The sequence below is a fragment of the Heterocephalus glaber genome, unplaced genomic scaffold, assembly GCF_053883595.1.
Source record: "Heterocephalus glaber isolate CG9 unplaced genomic scaffold, H.glaber_assembly_v1.0 deba00001761, whole genome shotgun sequence".
Lineage (NCBI taxonomy): Eukaryota > Metazoa > Chordata > Mammalia > Rodentia > Bathyergidae > Heterocephalus > Heterocephalus glaber.
In genome coordinates, this window is record NW_028258458.1 from 371,075 (window position 1) to 393,169 (window position 22,095).

A 22,095-nucleotide genomic window follows, 5' to 3' on the forward strand; every position below is an offset into this window, starting at 1 on the left:
CCCTCCTGAAGATTCCCACACTTCAACCCTGCTATTTCTCTCAGAGAAGAAACAGCTGTCAGTGAAATAGCTGGTATCTCCCTACCTTCTGCCCAACCACTACCATGATGGCTGTGGCTGCCCTACCGGCCCCAAACCTGCTCCAGAAGATGTCTTCCTGACTCCTGCAGGCTTGAATTTAACCTAAGCAGTAGAATTTAATTTGGACCAATCAGGAGGCTCAGATCAGAAGGCTTGAGTTTAAACCAGTTTTGACCAATCAACAGGCTCAAATTTGGACCAATCACAGGCCTGATGTGGCTATAGAAGCAGCAGTCCCATCACACTCAGGTGTATAGGAGGACTCCTGGTGTACTGACATCCCCACCCCATGCTGCAGCAATAAAGCCTCAAAGCAATAAAGCCTGTAACTCTGCTCACGGTTTATTTCTCAGATAGTGGGACCTCAGAAGGTTTTGTATGGACAGAATGATTGCTTTATAAGAAAGAATTAGAAACACTAGGGGCTGTGATTCCTGAAGAACTCCAGAGACCTGCAGGTGAGAAAGATCAGTGATAGAGACCAGCAAGTGGCAGAATTACCTGATGTATCTGGCATGAGTCAGCATTGAACTGTGGTGGTGAGCGGCACACCGCAGCAACACAGACCAGAAACTGGCAGTGTTGACAGGCAGCGTCCATCATTGATTCACTTTGCTGCTCATGATTCCCATCTGAAGAGAGCAAAGGAACACTCAACCGCTTGGTGACAACAGTAGTGATATTTCCTGTGTTCTCTTGATTCAGCCTTCCTAAGTGATAACATAGTCTCAGTATTTTACTCAAACGAGGAAACAGACATTAGGGCAATACTGATAATTAAACTACAAACCAGATTAGGGTCCCTTCTTTTTCCCTTAAATTCTTTTATTGGTACATTTTAGGTATACAATACGTTTACATTTATCAGTGGGTGCTTGTACCTGTACATGATGTATCTTGGTTCTTATTTTTTCCCCATTACCTGTGCATCCTTCACCCCTCCACCCTTCCCTATTTACATAGACTTTGTTTCCTTTTTTTTCTTTTCTCATAATTTTTCCTTTCCCTTCTTTTCTTTCCCCTTCCCCTCCCACCACCCCTACCCCTTTGGACCCTTTTCTACTTCAAAAATACCGAATAGTTTCCCTAGTGTGAGAAACTGAAAGTATAAATAAGGATTAAAAGGATTAATATTGAATAATTGATACTAGGGTCCCTTTTTTAAGAAATGCAGGAAAGAAGACTTTATGTATTTGAAGTGTATCTGATCAAAACCTGGACACTGCATTAAGAGAGAAAACAGCTTCCTCGGGAGATATAAACAGTTTCTCTCTTCCTAGTTCCAACATGTGTACCTCCCATTCATAAAAGGCAGAAAAGAGGAAGGAAAGGAAAGAGCAAGGTGTAGAGAAGAGGAGGGAAGGAGGAAGGGAGAAGGAAGAAAAATAAAAGATGAAAGGGGGGAGAAAATGGGAAAGGAAAGCAGAAAGGGGAGGGGAGAGGAGAGGAGAGGGAAAGGATTATTCCAGAACACTACTCCAATGATCCTAATTCAAGGAGGCTCCATTTGATGTATTCTTTGTGCTTCTTCCCAATTTAATGACACAACATCTATCAGTCTTAACTATGCTTTACATAATATCAACCTGAGCCTTTAAACAAACAAAGCAGAATCTATTGAACCTTGGCTGGAGACTGGAATCATGATAGAGACTCAAAAATGCCACCTGAATTCAACCACCAGAGAAGTTTTAGAACAATTTTAAAAAGGGACAAAGGGACTGAAAATTATCAAGACATGTTATATGCATGTATTGATTCCCCCAAATAAAAGTTACTACTATGTATTACAAGCAGGCACTAATGAAAGAAAGAAAAAGAAAGGAAAGAAGGGAAGAAAAAACCAAAAAATAAATAACACCTAACCAAGGAACATAAATGAAACCCAAATTGCAGTTTTGAAATATCATTTTTTTTCGGGATCTGGAGTTCCTTGGAGAAATGGCAAATGCCAGATCCAAAGCAGAAACTATTCTAGATAAGCCTAAGATACATTGTTGTGTTGGGTATTACTAACAAAGCCTACTGCAGTCATGTGGAAGGATTCAGGGAACAGTTTGAAAGCCTTATTGATAAAATACAAGGCAATATCAGCATCATTTAGAAATAAAAATGGTAATAGAGAAACATTTAAAAGATTAAAATCAGGCCAGGGATTTAGTTCAGTGGTTCCACCACCTGCCTCACAAACGTAAGGTCCCGAGTTTGATTCCCGGTACCAAAAAATAAAATTAAATAAATAAAAAAAAAATGAAAGATTAAAATCCATTAGTTTGTAATAATGGTTTAAAAAAGAAAAAGAACACACACTCACTGGTTGTCACAGTTGGGAGAAGCTAGAGAATCCAGTCATTATTGCAAAACCTCATAAATATGGAAATAATCTGAAGTCTCTAGCATTTGCTTCGATTTTCCTAAATAAAAAGTCCCTCAGGGAAAACAGAGAATTAATAAAGGAAACTATTTTAGTGAAAATATTCTAGCTAATAAATGAATTTCTAATAAAATTTTCTTCTTTTTCAACTCACCATGAAATTATGGATCTAGGCAATGATCCTTAAAGACCACTAATGGCATACGATGAGAGACAACAGAAAAATAAATGTCACCAAGGAAAATTTGCAGCACAACTTATGGAGGATTTTTCCCTTCAAAATTCAATTCTGAACCTAATCAGTCATCTAGATCTAAAGAGCAATTTACCGTAGCTGAGCATCATGGCACAAGCCTGTGATTTCAGTATTAGGGGAGGCTGAGGCAGGAGAATTGTAAGATCGAGCCCAGCCCGAACAACTTAGTGAGAACCTGTCTCAAAATCGAAAATAAAAATGGGCTGAGGGTATAGGTCATCATGAAAGCCATAGGTTCAACTCCCAGTGCTACAAAATTAATTAACTAATTAAACATCGACATATTGTTATAATTTAACAGAAGATGTCAATGACATACAAAAATGTTCGGCAAAATCTAGACCATTTATTCAACAAATAAATTCTTTGAGCTATAAACAAGAAGGAACTAAAACATATAGATTAAAAGGGACTTAAGATTATGATCAACAAATTGCAATACATAAACAAGAGTTGGACTCTGATGTGAAAAGATAAAAAATTATGTAATGATGAGTAATTTAATAACTGGATATTTGGTAACTTTGTAGTTATTAATATTTACAGTAAAATGGCATTGTAACAGTGCTTTCAAGAGTTGTTATTCTCTTAGAGACATACCAAATTGTTATGATATGTGAAATTTTCTCTGAAATTATCCAGGGCAGGAAGTCAGCACAGGTAGGGTGCAGATGAAATGAAGCCATGATCCAATAGTCATTAAAGTTGAGTAATGCATTTATGGGGTTTTGTTACATTTAGCTGCACATATAAAAATTGCTAATTTTATTGGTTAAAAATGATAGTACATGGGCAGTTTCACATGGTTCAACCTACTACTCAGCCAGGAATTCCTCTTTCTGTGGTCCCATTGAGGTAGAATCTAATTCATGCTTCAGCAGAAATGGAAGGAAGCCTGATATCTATGAAGATTAAGTGAGGATGGAAACAGCTCTCTTTGTCTTTCTTTCTAGATGATAGGTCACCGGGTGAATATGAAGGGATGTTTGTGTTGTGGCTTGTTTCACTAAGCGATGACCAACACTCCTGCAGATAAGAATGGAATCCCCTAATATGAGAAGACTGGGTCTTAGAGAGAGAGAGAGAGAGAGAGAGAGAGAGAGAGAGAGAGTTCAGAAGTGAGAGAGGCCTAGTTCCCAGAGGAGAGTATGTGGAAAAGTTGGGAAGCTACTTCTCCTTGAGTTATCTCCTGAAGACTTAAAATGCTCCATGTAAGCTTCCTATTGCCATGTTCCAGCCCCCAACACAAACTGAACTATTCAAAGAGTGAAGTGAAGTTGGGTAATTTATCTAACAAGGAGCCTTGAGAATTGACTTCTCACGGTCCAAGAAATTGTAAATATTCCCCTGATCCCTACATATTTATCTCATTTTAGCTTCTCTTCTTTGAGACAGGAGGTTACATATGGGTGCATCTATGATTCATCCTTCTGTCCCAAAGAGTCCTTCTCTGGAAGCTGAGTAAACTGCTTTGTTTCCCATCACAGGGGAAGGAAACTTAGCTGATTTAATGAGTGCCTGAATGATGGTGTCCAAGAGAAGAAAGATGACAAGAAAGAGAATGAGAGAGGGGATATGTGTTGATAGAATTACTGAGGGGCAGTTCTATGATTCTATCTGGCCAAATCAATATCCATATCCCAGCCCAGAACCCAGTGGTCACGTTTATTCATCCAGCTCAACCTAGTCTAGCAGTGATGCCATCATACCTTTCTCAAACACCATGACTTATAGTACTACTCTTTTTATTAACTAGACTGTCTTTACCAAGTCCACTTGCATACATCAAGCAATGAAGGGATTGTGTCTACTGATTTCTGTAGGCAGAAGTTTGAGTTATTACACTTGTTGAGCCCTGAACTCTTGCAGATTCCTTATATCTCCAGCCTGAGAGCCCTTGGATTAATTCTAGGGATCCAGGTGCATTCAGGGTGGTGCTTCCTTGAGTACAGACTCAGCAGGAAGTCTAAGAGAATACCTGAATCTTCTAGTTCCTAGACTTTCCCCCAAGAGTTGTGCCAGAATAAGGACTGATAAGAATGAGTAGATGAAAAGATTAATAGCAAGTAAAAGTCAGAATTTGAACCTGGGCTCATCAGAATCCAATCATGTTTGCTTTCTATCAGTCCACCTTCCTGAAAGTTATCCAGAAGAGAAGCCTGACTATGCAATTGGAAATACAGATATATAGGGTTGAGCCTAGAATTAAAAATTAGCATGAGCTTTGAAAACAAATCCAGTCAAAAAGCTTTCAAAAGCAGCTCTTGTGTTGGACATGAAGACATGTCATTGTCAACCCAGAAGTGCTATGCAAAATCATGCCAATGTACCTATTTTTCATGATGTAAGAGTTGAAAAAGTTTTTTAGATTCTCTCAAGGACAGTGGAACAACAGCGGCATAAAGAAAATACAGCCAAAGCCATGAGCTTGGAAAGCATCCAAGCCTAGGAAGTGTGAGAATCCCCAGAAAGGAACAGAGGGAGAAGCTGGAAACAAACTCTAACAAGCTACTCACTGCAAGGATGGACAAGAACTAGGTCCAGCTGCGTTCCATTTCCTAGACTCTCACGAAGTCACCCCAGGCTGCAGATTCCACCAGTTCAGCTCTGGAAATGAACCTGAAACCCGAAGCTCATTTCCTGTGACATTTGCCTCTCAATTCCCTGAAGCCAGTCTGCATTCACTCTTTCTTGAAATCCTGGAACACCTGTCAGCCCCATTTGCTTTCTTCTTCTTATTCTTTATCCACATTTCGTATTTGTGTCTCGATGGGTTTTTCTATAATGAATTAATTCAGCAGTCTCTATAATAGGGCAGACCTTATGATTTATAAAAAGAATAGGGAAGCAAGCATGAAAGATATGGTCCTTGTTCTCCTGGCATTTGCACTTTTGGGCAAATTTACCATAACAAGATGTGTAGAGATAGATTCTGTGAAGATAATAAAACAAGGTAATTCCTAGCTATGGGACTTTGGCTGAGCTCCTTAATCTTGGCACACTTTTGTTTCCACTTCTGAAGATCAGGATAGCAACTGTATTTTGCAGGGCTCTTTTTAGGATTAACTGATATAATACTTATTAGATAACTTAGAATGGTCCCAGGCACAATATAAAGATGAGGGCCTTTGCTATTTTGCTTTGAGTAGGAAAGACAGGACCCCTATAATTTGAAGTTTACTATTAAGTGTAGGAGAATACACAGGAGAAATAATTATAATAAATGGAAACTGAGACACAAAGGAAAAGGTAGAGTACAACAGTGATACCCAACAGAGACTTGAGGGGAGGATTAGGTAAGCTCTCTGGGAGAGATGATCTCAAACCCAAAGAATAAGATACTATTTTCCATGGGACAATAAGGAGAAAGAGGATCTCGTACAAACAAAATAGTTTGAGAAAATGCTAGAGAAGAATACCTTTGAGAAGTGAAGAATCCAACTACAGCAAAAGACTCGGGGAATGTCCAGGCCAAGATGGTCTTTAGAAGGCAACCTGAGAGTTTAACATTTCTCCTAAGATTCAGGCAGTTAGCTTGACATCCAGGGACTGGTTCAGGGATCCCAGGGATGAAATGTGTGTCCCTGTCATATTTTCCAACAGAATAAGATGAGATGTGTGAAAGCAAACTTCTGAGAGGAACAAGAAAGAAGAAGAGGAGGAGATTCAGGGCATGCACTGAAAGGATGAGGAATCACCCCCTGATTGGCATCTACCTTCATTGCCAAAGGGAAGAAGCCATTCAACCGAGTCACAAATCTCCACATAGAAGAAACCCAAGGCATGTCTCAATTACCTTCTATGCTGCTAGAATGCATATGACTAATCTCACTGCCTGGAAAAGAAATGACAGTAACTCATTGCATGTTTATGTAGCACCTCACTGTTTCTTTGAATTGTCTCAGTTCATCATTCTAAATTCCTCTTAAAGGCAATGGATTACATTTATGTCTATTGTGGCATGATCCACACATTCAATGTGGAGTCTTACAAACTAAAATAGAATGAGCAGTGACCAGAAATGTTCAAACGATGCCAAGTAGTTATCAGACAGCTTTCAACAGCTAATGGTTAATATGTCATAGTTTCTGTAGGTCAGGAAACTGGGAGTGGCTGGTCTGTGTGCCTCTGACTTAGGGTGTCACACATCCTACAGCCTGGACCAGGACTGAGGTGAACCCGAGTGCTAACCAGGCCGGAGGATCTGTTCCCAACCGCACTCTGAGCAGACCTCGGTTCTTCGTTAATGGAAGATGGCAATTTCTGGCCACATGGGCCTCCTCATAGGGCAAAGGAAGAGAGAAGGTGCTGGGAAAGGGCAAGAAGGAGAAGGAATGGAAGGAAACGGAGGAAGAAGAGTGGGAGGGGGAAAAGGAGGAAGGAGGGAGAAGGAGGAGAAAAAATAGAAAGAAAATGGAGGAAGAGAATAAAAAGAGAAGACAGAAGAGAAGGTAGAGAAGGGAGGAGGAGCAGGTGGAGGAAGAAGAGGAGGAGAGGACAAACAATGAAGGACATGGTCTTTGTAGTGTAACACCATAAGTGACATCCTGAGCCCTTTTCTGCAGCCCATAATTTTTTAGAAGCCCACACTCACGGGAGAGCTTTCACGGGAGGGAGGATCTTTGGGATCTTTGCCATCTTGAATTCTTCCCACCGTGCTGACATTCTCCTAGCTGGCCATTTCTCAACTAACAAAGGGGCCATGTCCTAATACACCTGTCCTAGCGAACCCACGACATCACCGGAAGTTCAGGGCATTCTCAGTGCTGAATCTTGGCACTAAATTCGCGGACTGGACTCCAGACTGGTGCAGTTCCAAATTCCGACGCAGGAGGGCGGCAGGAACACTTGTAAGTCTCAAGACCCTAGGTTCTTTGGGACGTTTGTTAAAATGTCAGCTGGAAGCTTGGAGAGGGAGAGGAAGAGGAAGAGAAAGGAGGACAGGAGAGAGGGATGGTGGGAGGGGAGAGGAAGAGAGGCGAGGGATAGAGACAGAGACAGACTGAGGAACGGACCCTAGGAACTTTATGGCTGAGCTGCATCCCCACCCCCAGCATTGTTTTACATTTTGAGACTAGGTCTTGCTCAGTTGCCCAGGGTGGCCTTGAACTTTCAGTCCTCCTGCCTCAGCTTCGCCTACCTACTCAGCCCTTCTCGCCACCCGAGAATCATAAGCCCGCAGCCCAGGGGCTTCTCAGCCTGGAACATGCTTGGAAAGGCTTGGAAAGCGTCCTTAGGTCTCCCACATTCTGCATTTCACCCCAGGCTCCCTCAACCTTTGTGTCCTCTTCCATCTGCTCACCTTTGCAGTTCTGGGGCTGGCACCCAGATCCTTGCTCACGTTAAGCAGGTCCTCTATTATGGAGCTGCATGCCCAGCCCTAGATCCTCTTTTTTTTTCAAGAACCAAAGTAAAGAAGGGGTTAAAAAAAAGCACATGAGGATGAAGGGAAAGGTTGTACCTTTCTTTTAAACAGCTTTATTGAGGTATAATTTATGCATGTATCATACATTCACCCATTTCAACTATACAGTTCAATGGTCTTCAATATATTCCCAGATTATCTGTGCAACTACTACCAAAACCCATTTTTAAACATTCTCGTTATTCCAGAAAGAAACCTCACAACCAGTGGGCAATCATATCTCATCTCACTGCAAGTCCTCATCCTCAAGCCCTAGGCAACTGCTAATCTGCTCTCCGTCTTTCATTGATTTGCTGGTTCTCGATATTTTGCATAAATAGAATCATTCGCTGTATGGTCTTCTGGGACAGATTTCTCTCACTGGGAATAGTGATTGCAAGGTCTAGCCTCACTGTAGCTCATGTCCGTGTTTCATTCTTTTTCATGGCTAAGCAATTTTTCATTGTATGGATACACCATATTTCATTTATCTGCTTACCCATGGATGAACTGTTTTACACTGTTTTTTATTAATAAGCCCTCTAGGAAAATTTTTGCACAAAATTTTGTGCACACAAGATTGTAATGCTATTTGGGAATTTTTATTTGTAATTCTATTTTTATTTTTAATTGAAAAATGATGATTGTTCTTACTAGTGGGATACAGGGTGATATTTCCATACATGTATTTAATGTGTAATGATCAGATCAGAATAACTGGTGTGTTTTTCATCACAGATCTATATCATTTCTTTGTGTTGGGGCCATAGAAAATCCTGTCTACAGACACTTTGGAACAGTCACCTCATTGTGTCAACTGTGGTTACTCTCTGCTCTACAGAATGCTACAAGTTATTCTTCCTATCCAGCTGCACCTGTTCCCATTAACCATCCTCTCTTCCTTGCAAAGCTCCCTGCTCTGCTATCCAATCTCCTATTCTCTGCTTCTTTGAGATCACATTTTTAACTTCCTTTTAATCTTTTGAGCTCAGGGGCATTCCACTGTGTGTACAGACCACATTTTCTGCAATCTTCACAGGATTGTAGTTTTAAATAAAGTGGTCGGGGGAGCCCTCTCCGAGAAGCTGACCTTGATTACAGGCCTGAGACATGTGAATGAGGGACAAAGGAGGGACGTGAAAAGTGGCCAGAGGGGCAGCCAGTGCAAGGCCCCTGATGTGAAGGCATTGGACATAGTCAAAGACCCTCAGAGTATAAAGATGGGGCTATTTTGGCACAGCTAAATAATGCCCAGTTTTCTTCTCAGAGTAAGGAAATAAGAGCAATTCTCAACGATGACTAAGACCTGCTTGCAAAGTTCACAGCGTGCAGGAGGGAGGGGGAAGCCTTGGGGTGAAGAATGGTGAATGAGTCACCACCCATCAGCAAATGAGCAAATGGGGGTTGGAAGTGTGAGCCTGGGTAACAGCCAGGTAGGGAGGAAGTAGCACAGCAAGAGGGGCCAACGTGCGCTTTAGAGATTGAAACTGATGCTGTCAAAGCCCGGGAGTTCCTCCTGGGGCATTGGAATCCTCCCCACTCCAGCCTCTTTCCTCTGGTTTCTTCCAGTAGGTCAGATGTGAGCTTAAAAATCATGTTAACTGAAGCTAAGCATGGTGGCACAGGCCTGTAATCCCAGCACTCTGGGAGACTTGAGCAGGAAGATCACAAGTTCGAGTTCTGCCAGGGCAATATGAAGAAGACCTTGTCTCAAAATAAAATATAAAGAAATACTAGGGAAAAGTAAAGGCCATGGGTTCAACCTCCAGCATGCCAAAATCGAAACAAACAAAAAACAAGTTTAACTGAAACAAGCCGGGCATTGAAAGATGAATCTCCCATAGACCCACTCATATTTAGAAGTTTAAAAACTTGATCTCCAAAAAGAAAAGTAGAATAGTAATGATAGGAGATAGGAAAGGTCAAGGGAGGAGGGATAGAGGGAGAGTGGATAGTAGGTACCAAGTACACATAGATAGAAGGCATCATTTCTACATTCCCACAATAGCATATTGTATGTTTCATGGAGAGAAAGAGGCTCCAGATACACAAACACACACACACACGAAGAGCATGGAATTAATTACCTTGATGAGATGATTGCACACTGTATACATGTACTAAATTATCACCCTAGACCCCTTTCTCACGGATACTAGTTATGTGTCAATTAAAGAGAAAAATAAAATGTGTTAAATCCCGCCTTCCTGACTAAGCCATGTCATGCCCCGCCCTGCAGCAGAATGCCAGTCTGGGGCATCGTTCATGAATTAGTCAAGGGTTTGGAGGGAGTGGCATCCCCCGCTGGTCTGAAGATCCTGCTTATTGATGTGTCCTCAGAGCCGCTCTCGGGGAGTCTGTTCATGTTTACCATACACGGACTTTCTCTTTCCATGCCTTGGGGTCAGGGAAGGGCTGTGGCTTCCCCGGAAGTCCAGGCACAAATTTGCACTCCGTGGACAATCAGGATTCTGCAAGTCTGTGTAAGATCCTGCATGGAGCAGCTAAAACAAGGAAAAGGAAAATTTGCCTGAATTTTCTTCATAACACAATGCAGATTCCTGAAGAGAAAGCAATATCTTCAGGTCCTTTCCAGGTATTTGAGAACAAAGGAAAGTCGATGTCTTCTTTATCTTTTTTTTTCCCATTACTGAGGACTGAACCCAGGGCCTTCACACTGAGCTACATTCCCAGCCCTTTGTATTGTTTTTTTTGTTTTTGTTTTTATTTTTGTTTTGAGGCAGTCTCACTAGGTTGTTAAATTTCCCAGGCTGGGCTCTAATTTGTGATCCTCCTGCCTCAGCCATTTAGAATGCTGGAATTACAGGTGTGCATCACAGTGCCCAGCTAAACTCTTCCTTTTTTTGGTACTGAGGATCGAACTCAGGACCTTTTGCTTGCAAGGCAGGCGGCGGCACCACTGAGCTAAATCCCCCACCCGGCTAAAGTCTTCTTAAGAAGTAAGTTAGGGCTGTGGGTGTAGCTCCATGGTAGAGTATTTACCTAACACAAGCAGGGCTCTGGGTCCCATCCCAGCACCACACACACACAAAAATCAATAAATAAAATAAATAAGTTAAAGCAATTTCCCATTCCCTCTTGAGTGCCAAACCTTAATGAGAAACTCACAGAAGCCTAGAGCAAGTTCCCTGCCCGCACAAATGCACATCTGTGGACTCTGATAATTGTATTTGTTTTTGTGATTAAACGCACAGATTGAGCTCAGGTTGTTTGGAATAAAACCACTTGCTAATTGGGTCACTTTGGGCAGGATCTTTAGTTCCTCAGCCTGTTTTCTTTCTTATAAATGAGGCTGTATGATAATATCAATATAGGCTCTCACTAGATCACTGGCTGTTTCAACATTGTAAAGCACTTGGAGGGAGGCGGGCATCATGCAGCAAACAGTGGATGCTCGATTACCAACATTATTATTGGTGAACCTGATGTGTGTACTTCCTAGTACACATGAACCTGTTTAGGCCATGTTTTACGGTCAGGGAACAAGGGTGGGGTAATTATTAGAGTCAGAGCTCTAATAATTGAGGGTTAGAATCACTGACTTTCGAGGGCGATTCCCATGGAGACAGGAGTTAAATCTAAATAATGCTGTTTTTAACTAGCTCTGAGTGGAAACTTAGGGACACCAGGTCTCTGCACCCCAGGGAAAGTGGCTTGTGGCTTGAGTTGGCATTCCTGGGGAAATGGGAGGCCTCTGTAGACTCTGAGAAAGGAAGCTCTTCTGGGAACTTGTTGTTTAAAGGCCTCTGGAGGTCTGCAGCATACAACATGCCATTCAGGAATGTTCCCCTCTGCAGGAAGAAAATCTGGCAAGATTGATTCCTAGTGTTTTCTCCAACCTGCTCAAATGAAGAGTGTTATACTTTGGATCTGCTCTGTTGTTCAAAAGCCATGTGTAACCAGGTATGGTTCCACATACCTCTATTTCCAGTTCTCTGGGAGGCTGAAGCAGCAGGATCGCAAGTTGGAGCCCAACCTGGGCAACTTAGTGAGGCGTCATTTCAAAATCTTTAAAAGGGCTGGGGCTGTAGCTCAGTGTGATGGCCTTGTGTTTAATCCCCACTACTGCAAAGAATCCATGTGTTAAAGGATTGGTCACCAGCCTGTAGTGTTAATGGGAGGGGTAGAACTATTACAAAGTGGGGCCTAGTGGGAAAAAGGTCATTGGAAATGGACCCTGGAAAGCAATACTGGGGCCTCAGTCTCCTTTTATCTCTCTCTTTTCTTCCTGGACATCATGAAGTGAACAGGACTCCTCTGCTCCTACCATGATATGCGGTGTCACCGTGGGCTCAAATCAACAGGACCAGGTAACCATGGACTGAAACCTCTGAAACTATAAGGAAAAACAAACAAACAAATCAATAAACCTTTCTTCTTTTTAAGTTGGTTACCTTGGGTATTTGTCACAGAACTGCAAAGCTGAGTAACAGAGTATGCACTTATGTTGTTATCTGCCTGTGCTGTTGTAGGCTTCATTCATTCCCCTATGAAACATTCATGAGTTTCCAGGGAGTAGGAAAGAGATGAGCAGGGCCCTGGAGGAGCTTTGCTGGAGAGGGGACTTACACAGGATGGGCTCTCTGCCTAGCCTGGATTCGGGCACTGACAGGAGGCAGAAAAGGCTTTCTGGAAGATTGTTCACTAAGCTTAGATAGCTAGGAGGGAGAGGGCAGGATAATTGAGGAGAAAGAGCATTTCAGGTGGAAAGAGCAGCAAGTGCAAGCGTCTAAAAGCCTGGCATTGCAGACACTCTAAAAAGTTGATCTTTTCTGCCAACAAGATCCGTAAAGCAGAGTATTTAAATTTCTTTCTTTCCTTCTTTTTCTTTTTTTTCAGTGATCAAACTCAGAGTCTCATGAAGGCTGAGTATGAACTCTATCTCTGAGCTACATCCCCAGACCTTAGAAATTTCCTAGTGACTTCGTTTGAAACGTACAGGGGTGAGTGTGTAGCTCAGAGGTGGAGTGCATGCTTAGCATGTGTGAGGATCTGGGTTCGGTCCCCAGCACCTTCCCCTCAATTATTTATTATGTTTACTCTCCAGAAAGTGTCAGCTTCACAGAAGCAGGGACTTTATGCATCTTGATTCCCAGTATAGAACTACAATAATATTAGCCTTGCTGTGCTGGTAAATGTGTAACAACTAGCTCTTAAGGAGAGGGATAGAAATCCTGATCAGTACTGTTTGCTGATTTCCACTGTTGCTGGTGCTTTTTGCCCCACCCCACAAATTGGCTAGGACAACCGGTGAATAGTTAAACACAACTTTTATTCAAAGTAAGGAAAAAATTCAACCTGAAGGAAGAAAAGGAAAAAGTGAAAAAAAGAGAGGAAAGGGAGAGATACATCTCATAGGCAGGACAGGCAGCTGCAGAAAGAGGAGGACAGCAGAACAACAAGATTGCAGCAGTGGCAACAGAGTCAATGCTGCGGCCTTTTATATCTTTCCACATCTGGTCTGTAGGAAACTGCTCTGCTCACACATCCTGCTGTGACAGACAGGGCGTATCCCATTGTTCATTCCCAGGAGGGGTGGCTGGAAGAGTGAGAGAATAGTGGCCCACGTGGCCAATGGCCGCCATCTTTCTTGTCCTCTTTCTGACCTCTGATCCAGCCCATCTCACATGGGGCTCTGCACGTAATCCCCGCATGACAGACAGATCTCTGTGATTGACAGGCCACTCCTGACTGTCCAGCTGCTTTGCCAAGCTCTAATCTCCTACTTCCAGGTCATGTGGGTGCTCAGAAAATTGGGAACTGGAGCTGTGGGTGTAACTCAGGTGTAGAATACACTCTTTGCGTGACAGAGAGCCTGAGTTTAGTCCAAGTGAAAAGTTTGGGGTCTTTTGTGGATATCCAGTTTTTGAATTGAAGATATTAAGCCTGTACCTTTTCTCCTATTCACCTATCCATTATCTATTTCATATATTATAGACCCTCAAGGGTATAGGAAATAGTTTCCTTTCTATCTTCACTTAGTGGAAGGAATTATCTACCTGCCTAGGGTCACCTTTATAAGGGCACTAATCACATTCATGATAGCAAAGTCCTCATGACCTAATCAACTCCCAACATCCCCACCACTTAATACTATTGCATTGGCAGTTAGGTTTCAGTACATAAATGGTGGGGAGTGGCTTGACACATTCAGACCATAGTACCTCCTTTATCATTGCTCTTAGGCACTTTCTGGTTGCTGAGACACAATATTCAATACCCACAACTTAAACAACAGCTTTATTTTGGCTCACGTTTCAGTCCAGAGTCAGCTAGCATAAAGGCAGGACAGTGTAGCTGAGGGGCATGGTGGCCAGGAAGCAGAGAAGGCGGGGAAGCAGGGCAGGAAGCAGACAAAGAAGGGAGGAACCCTCTTAGGCCACACCCCATGTCCAGCTCGTCTGAACAGACCCCACCTCCTAACAGCAAGTCAGATATAAGCTCCCATAATCCATTCACCTTTAAAAAGCCCTATCTGTAAGCACCTGAGACTCTTGGAGGACATCTAGATATAAACCATAACATCATGTAGTGGGATAACCACAACATGTATCTTGCTGGCCTTATCTATACACACATAGAAATTAAGGTGAGAAGGAAAAGCATTTGCTGTGTTTTGTTTCAATGATACCTTATTAAGCATGTTTTGATTTGTTGTTTGTTTGTTTTGTTTTGTTTTGTTTTTGATGGTGTTGGTACTGGAGATTGAACATAGGACCTTAAAACTGAACTACAGTCCTAGCCTTTTCTCTGTTTTTATTTTGACACGAGGTCTCACTAAGTCACTAAGCTGTTAAATTACCCAGGCTAGATTAAAACTAACTACACATGTGCTATAGGCTTCCAGAGCACTGGAATTACAAGTGTGCACTGCTGCACTGACTTCCTTCCTTTTTTTATATTCAGCAATGCATCCTGGCAGTGAAGCGCCCCCCCCCCCCCCCCCCCCCCCCGCCTTAGCTCATCAGGATCTACCCTTTCATCTAACTGGCTAGGTCCCAAATCTTCCATTGGAAAGATCAGAGTTGTGATGTCTAGCATGGACGTGTGACCACTGAGCCCTTAAAATGGAGCTACTAGATCTAAAAAGGTGGATATATAACTTTATTCAATTATAATTCATTTTAATTTGAAAATTGATACTCAATAATATGATTGGAAAATGTGTAAGTACAGTGGAAACAACTTGTCTGTGTGAACCTTCTTTTTTATTTGTTTGCAGTACACAATGTTTACAATAAATGAGAACATGAGCTTAAATATTGCCCTGTTTCTCTTATGTGTGAAACCCAAAATATGAACAGAAAGCAAAATAAAAATAGATACTAGGAAGTAGAGCGATAGATGTTTTTCAAATCGGAAGAAGATCAAGAGTGGGAGGGAAGAGGGAGGGGCAGGAAGGAGATAAAAAAAGGAATTAAGATGTATCATGTGCATGCAACAACTCACAAAAAGAATGTGAACCTTTTTAAATTATAAATTTCTTGATATTTAAATATGGATCAAGTGATTCTGATAAGAATTTAGTAGTGTTTAAATTGAGACATAGGGCCAGGGATTTAGCTCAGTGTTTCCGGTGCCTAGTGCGCAAGTGCAAGGTCCCAAGTTCAATCCCCAGTACCAAAAGAAAGAAAGAAAGAAAGAAAGAAAGAAAGAAAGAAAGACAGACAGACATAAATTGTTTATAAAGTACACACCCGATTTTGAAGAAGGAGTATGAAAAAATGTGCAATATTTAATTAGTACAGTTGACTCCCCTCATGGCTGGGAGATTTGTTCTAAGACCCCTAGGGGATATCAGAAACTGAGACTCTACTGAACACTCCATGTACATACCTGGGATAAAGTTTAATTAATAAATGAGTCACAGTAAGAGATTAAAAACACTAACAACAAAATAGAACAATTATAATAATATACTGTAATAAAAGTTATGTGTATGTGGTATTTTTCCCTCTTTCTTTTCCTCCTCCTCCCCCTCCTCCTCTTTTCCTTCTCTTTCTCCTTCTCCTTCTCCTCCTCCCCCTCGCCCCCTCTCTCTCCCCTCAGAAATGGTTACTTGAATACAATATGATACAATAATAGTAGATCTGATAACTGCCATAACTACTTAGTAACTAACAAGAGGGTAGCATATACAGTGTGGGTGCACTGAATGAAGGGATAGATGATTCACATCCCAGATAGGATAGTTTAGATGGTTCATGAGGTTATGCCCCAACCTAACCATTTTTTGTATTCCTCTCTAGTTAGTAGCCACCACTATTCTACTCTGTTCTTTGATGAGATGTACTTTTCTGTCTCCTAAAATGAATAAGAAAGTAATCAGCACTAGAAAATGGAACTTTACAAGATAAATTATTTATATCTCTTTAGACACAAGTGGCTCCTCTGAACTTCCTCAAGCCTAGAGCATAAACTGCGGCACCGACCCCCTCAGTCCAGATAAATGAACAGAATAAGCAGAGGCTGGCTCCAGGAGGCCAAAGTATACTTTCATTTCCACTGAGCAGAGAGGGAGATGGGGCGAGAGTGGCATCTATTGTCTTATTGTTTCCCTTGTCCCACTGTTCCTTGCTATAAAAGAACCTGTTGTGCCCAGATTACGAAGTCCCAAAGACCACCAGGAGGCCGTTTCCGAAGTAAGCACACGAGGGTCATTTATTCAAGCTTAAGCAGGGACTCTCAATTGTCACCGACACAGCAGATCAAGACTGAGAGCCCTGAGTTCCAAATTAGCAGGGTTTTTATTGAGATTACAGCAAGCTTCAGTGATTAGCAGCCATATGATTGGTTAACATTTAGCAAGTATGAAGTGTAGAATTTTGATTGGCTAGGCTCATTGGGGGTTGAAGGGGATTATGTATAGGTTTTTACAAGAAAAATGGGGACAAAGGTTAGTGGTCTACTGTCACGTACTGATGGTCAGCAGACATCTTGACTCATGGTCATGACCACCTTGTGTGGACAGTCAGCACGTTAACAGATTGTCCTATAGATAGTGGGCCCGGGACACTTGTTTCTAGGGCAAACAGATGGCTGAGTAATGATCTTAGGAATCTTGAGTTACAGATCATGTCTTTTGTCCCAGATCAAGCACAAATTTGAGAGAACAAAGGAGACTGCTCCATTTTGGACAAAATGGAGTCATTCTGGTCCCACAAACCTAACTACCTGTGCAGAGTGAGATGGTGACTTAGGTGATACAGCTCTTCCATCTCTTTGGAACTAGCTTTGAATAAGCCATTGTATAAAAATAAATGGGTTTCTGTTTCTACTTCTCCATCTGAGAAGTGTCTATTCATTTCAGATGCCCATTTTTGGATTTGGTTTTTACATTTGGGGTTATGATTTTTTTTTTTAGTTCTTTATATATTCTGGTTAGTAGTCCTTTGAGGAACACCTGGTAAAAATGTTTTTCTCACATTGTGGGTTGTCTCTTCACTCTGTTGGTGGTTTCTCTAGCAGTGTAAAATCTTTTTAATAAGATGAGATCCCAGTTGTTCTTTGTGCTAGTTCATATAGCATCAGTGGCCCAGGTGGGTGACCAGAGCATCTGGACCCATCCCTTCCCAAAATGCCTTTGTTCTTTCATGCAACCTTGCTACTTGACTCATTTCCCTATCGGATCAATATTAACTAAGCAGCTATACTTGTAACCTTATAGGCTGATGTAGTCTGACCCACACTGTACCCGCGTTGTGACTTTGTGGTATAAATTACTCCTGACAGAGGGCCTCAGTGGCACCCCACTTTCAGGGACCTTTCTCTCAGGAGCTATATCTCAATAGACCTTTCCTACTCTTAACTTCCCTTGTCCCTTGGAATTCATTCGATATTTGGGGGACAAGAACTCGGCACATCTGACATCTAGCAGGTTGGAAGTTACATGTCTCCTATATCACTTGCCTCCTGTGTAGGGGGAAATACCTCAGAATTCAGGGAGACGGACCCCCAACTCTGGAATCCATTTCCCCTTAGCCCGACCCCTTAGTCCACTGGACACAGACCTGGGTTTACATCACCAGGATCTGAGCCCTCAGTGCCCCTCCCCCACCTTCCCGGACCGCAGACAATGGAGCAGCAGCTTAAAGACAGTGAAACGTCTCAGTTACTAATAATGCCACTTCTGGGCTGCATTCCTGCATTCCCGGGAAGGGGGAGGGGGAAGCCACAGCTTTCCAACCAGCTCTACAGAGCTGGGCCAGCCAGGAACTGCAGAAGTTGAAATCTCTGCTCAGATCCTCTTATTTTGAAGGCAAGTTTTGCTAAGTTATCCAGGCTGGGCTCCATCTTAAGATCTTCTGCCTCACTTCTTCTGACTGCTGGGATTACGAGCATGAGCCACCATGTTCAACTAAATCAATTTTATTTTTATTGGACATTCCCTACTCTTCTCTTTTTAAATTCTTTTTATTAGTCCACGTTTGTAGTACCTAAGGTTTCCATTCCCTGTGTGGAGTTGGTACATGTGTGTAACACGTCTTAATTCCGGTTTTCATCTCCTTCCCTCCCCGTCCTCTCCTCCCCCATCTCTTGACCCTCTTCCCTTTGAGAAGATCTCCCTACTTCCTAGTATCTATCTTCTATTACAGCGGGGTGACCACAGTCAATAATAAATGCTTTATGTTTTTCAAAATAGCTAAGAGACAAGATTTCAAATGGCTCACCATCGAAAAGAAAATGACAGACAGGCATGGTGGCACACAAGTACAATCCTAGCAGTCTAGGAAGTAGAAAGATCCCGAGTTGAAGCTCAACCTGGGCAACGTTTCAGAGACATTGTCTCAAAATTTAAAAAAAATAATTAAAACAGCTGGGAATATAGCTCAGGGTAAAGACCCTGGCTTCAATCCCCAGTATCAGAAAACAAAATAGGTAAGAGAGGTGATGGAAATGTTAATCAATTTGATTTAATCATTTCATATATACATATATCAAAGCATTACTCTGTACTCCATAAGTGTGTAAGTGTATGATTTTTTACTAAAAATACTATTAATTTCTAAAAGATAGGGGTTGGGGTGCAGCTCAGTGGTACAGCATTTGTTTAGCATGAGTAAACCTCCAGGTTTCATCCCCTGCAGTGCAAAAATAAATGCATGAATACCTACCTAAATAAACTGAATATACATTATGATGCAAAGTAAAGTTTTAAAATTCTAGAAGTGGTTGGGCTCCCCCCAAAATATTTGTGTTGTATGAGGTGGATGAGCAGATGGGTAGCTGAATGGATGGGTGCATGGATGGATGGATGGATGGTGGACAGGTAAATGGGTTGATGAATCAATGGATAGGCTCACAGGTTTGAAGGAGAACAGATGTGAACTCAGCAAGATAATAAGCAAGAGAGTGCAGCTGGTTGGAAAGGAACATGACATCAACTTGCTGATACAAGAGACCATCTGAGCAACTGCTCAGCAGGTCAGAGAGTCATCTGAAGGTCTTGCAGAATGAGTAGTTATTTGTTAAATTTGGAGGGGTTGGGCAGAGGGAACAGAAAGGAGCAGCATGCATCTTGGGCTTCAGGGAAGGACAAGAAGTAAGAATAAAAGGAACATAGACTATGTAGACAGAGAGTACATGTGCACAGAGGATGTATAGGTTTGCTCAGGCTGCTGGAATAAAAATCAGTACCACAGGCTATGTAACAGAGGCTTGCTTCCCATGGATCTGGAGGCCAGAAATCCAAGATCAAGGTATCGGCAGAGTAGATTTCTGGTCAGGAGTCTCTCCTTGGATTGTTGACAGCACCTTTTCACTATGTCCTCAAGTGATCCTTTCTCTGTGTGTGTGGAGAGAGAGAGAGAGAGACAGACAGACCTCTGGTTTCTCCCCTTCTCCATCCATTTATTTATTTACTTCTAGTACTGGTGATCAAAGCCATAGCTTTGCACTGAGCTACATCCCCAGCCTATTATTATTATTATTATTATTATTATTATTTGTCTTGTTTTGTGACAAGGTCTCCCTAAGTTGACTAGGCTGGCCTCAAATTTGCAGTCCTCCAGTCTCAGCCTCCCAAGTACCTGCATTTACGGGCATGCAACATCACACCCTGCCACCTCGTCTTATAATGACACCGGTCCTCTCAGATTAAAGTCCTATAATCATGACCTCATTTAAACTAAATTACCCCCCCCCATGACCTACTTCCAAATGCAGTCTGGGACCTGTAGATACCAAATCCACAGATGCTCAATCTTCCTCATATAAAATGGTGTAGTATGTGTATGGAACCTACACACATTCTCCCATGTACTTTATTTCCAGCTGACTTATAGCATCTACTACTATGTGAATACTCTGTACCTAGTCGTTATATCGCATTGTTTAAGGACTAATGACAAGAAAAGAAGGGCATGTCAGGATATATGCAAATTTGTTTCAAAATATTTTGACCCACAGCTGGTTAAACCCAAAGATGAAGAACCCACAGATAGGAAGACCCAACTCTACATTTGTATGGAAGTCAGGGGTTCAATATATGAATTTAGTGGGGGACACAATTCAGTCCACTACAGAGGGGACACAGAGTTGGAAAGTTAGCAGAGTCTATCTCTTGTGGACAGAACTGAACACATAATCTGCAATGCCTGGTGCAAAACAAAAATGGGAGGTCCTTGCTCAAAAGCTATACATTTGTTTTTGTCTGCTGTATCTCAATAAAATTGGAAAGAGAGTAACAGAGACAACAAAAGCATTAAACCAGGCCAGGCCTTCCAACTAAGAACCAGACTGTGTCCTGGAGTTGTGAAAAACCATGGAAGGTTTCTAAGCTGGGCAGTGACCAGAGACGAAGGTTGCTTTGCAACGACAGATGGAGGGGAAAACTCAGGGCCAGCACTGGCCACACATTCACGCTTCTCCAAGGTGCCTCTTGCAGTGTTAGTTCCTTTCCTTCCATCCCGTGACCGTGACTCCAACTAGGCCTCCCTGATTCGCTCCAGGGACCCCTCGCCTGTGCCCTTGCTCTAGGACCTCTCCTCCCTGGCCTTTATTCCAAGGTCACCTGGGGCATTTTCTTCCCTTCCTCTCCTCCTCTTCCTCTTCTTCCTCCTTCCCCTCCTCCTCCTCCTCTTCTTTTCGGATATTGAGTGTGGGGAGCGGTGGTAGCTAAGGAGACTCCATTTTGAATCTTACCCTCCATTGTATGGAGACTATGTTATGAGGAACCTCGTCCTTACCTAAATTGGATGTTTACCTTCAGAGATTGCCCTGGAATGTGATGAACGTTCTGTAGCCCCGAGAAACGGGAAGGCCCATGAGGGTGGGGAATTGCCAAGGGACTGGAAAGCAGGGAAGCAGGTGCCCTGGATAAGGGTCATGATGTAACAACCAAACTCAGCTGTAACAACCAAATTCACCTGTAACAAACTCACGGGTTGTATAAGAGGGAAGGAAAAAAATAAACTCGGAGCTCAGTCTTGGGAGCCCAGATGACTCTGTCTTTTTTTCTTTTGAAGTGTGTTTTTTCTTTCATCCTCACCCCTCCTCTCAGGTACTGTTCCACTAGTGAGGGCGGGCTCCGTCAATTGAGCATTGAACCCAGGACCTTTCACACTGAGCTCTATCTCCACTCCTTTATACTTTTTATTTTGCTAAGTCACTAAGATGCCCAGGCTATGCTCGATCTCACAATCCTCCTGCCTCAGCCTCCCAGAGGGCTGGGATTACAGGAATGCAATCCACACCCAGCTTCTACTGCTCCATTTAAAATTCCTTAAAACCTGTCCCAGCTCCTTAGAGCAAGCTGCATTCTTCTTCCTGGAATATCGCAGCCCCTGCTGCACAGCCCAGCTATGAAGAGGCTGCAACCAGTCCATGGACACATTCTCACTCTGACCCTCACCAGCTGTGCGAGCTGTGACGAGTCACTTCACGTCTCTGGGCTTCCGTTTGCCTCCTGTGAAGCATGTACAATTCCTGGCCACCCTAGCTGTGTTCCCCAGACCACTG